The 927-nt window shown below is 43.7% G+C and overlaps 1 non-coding gene across 1 annotated transcript; it reads left to right on the top strand.

Annotated features, from left to right (window-relative positions):
- Positions 1-299: 299 nt before the first annotated feature.
- Positions 300-381, top strand: trnas-gcu (transfer RNA serine (anticodon GCU)). The gene has a single exon. It is a non-coding gene; the product is annotated as a tRNA-Ser (tRNA).
- Positions 382-927: the final 546 nt, after the last annotated feature.

Raw genomic sequence — 927 nt, 5'->3', positions numbered from 1 at the left:
GACAATGGACAGGTCTCTGTATTTATTTCAATATATAATACATGAATCGCAAAGCCCAGAAGTTCATTGGAAAAGCAATTAAACCAGGACTGATTGGGGATGTTATAGATTGCACAAAATCGATACAAATCGATAATCTGAAAAATTCGCTAAACCTTTGGGATTCGAAACGGATTAAAATTTTGGTAAAGATGACCAAGAAATATAATTTATCATAGAATATAGAAACTGAAAGTTGATGTGTGGGACTGAGGAGAAGCTTGTATGAGTTGCAAAACAATGGCCGATTATTCAGAACAGGCGAGGTGGCCGAGAGGTTAAGGCTATTAACTGCTAATCCATTGTGTTTAGCACGCATGGGTTCGAATCCCATCCTCGTCATGAGCTATTGATTTGGGGAACAAGTTCTCAACGCGTTCACTTAAACACTTCCCAGACTCCAAATTTTCTCACCCTCACACAAACCGTTCTGGTTTGTGAGTCATGAAAGGAAAAGTTCGCAAGAAGATTTTCTCACGAAATTTGGTGGAATGAGAATGGAATGAAAAGTCGAGATAAAATGGGGTAACAACAGGTTTCGCCCGTCCCCTTGACTTCCTCCAGCTGTTCGCACCGAACGGATGTGGACTTTCGAAACTTCTGAAAAGGGAGCAGAGTGCACATTTTGGGAAGTGGGTGCAATTGAACCATTCCTGCAGAGGGGAACGTGAGGAGCGATTGAGCACAGAGCCGGTTACCCCCTTGCCCCCACGGGATTTTAATAAGGACGTGGAGGCAAGCGGATAATCTTGTAATGGTCGGGGCTCATTGTACGGAAGCAGCAATCTGTGCGTTCAGGCTGGGGATGCGGGGGGGGGGGTAATAAACGGCATTTTATTAGTTGCAATGAAGATGCAGAGGAATGTTACAGTTGCAGAATTAATGGAG

The sequence above is a fragment of the Pristis pectinata genome, chromosome 20 (assembly GCF_009764475.1).
Source record: "Pristis pectinata isolate sPriPec2 chromosome 20, sPriPec2.1.pri, whole genome shotgun sequence".
Lineage (NCBI taxonomy): Eukaryota > Metazoa > Chordata > Chondrichthyes > Rhinopristiformes > Pristidae > Pristis > Pristis pectinata.
This window is presented reverse-complemented; position numbering and strand designations above follow the sequence as displayed.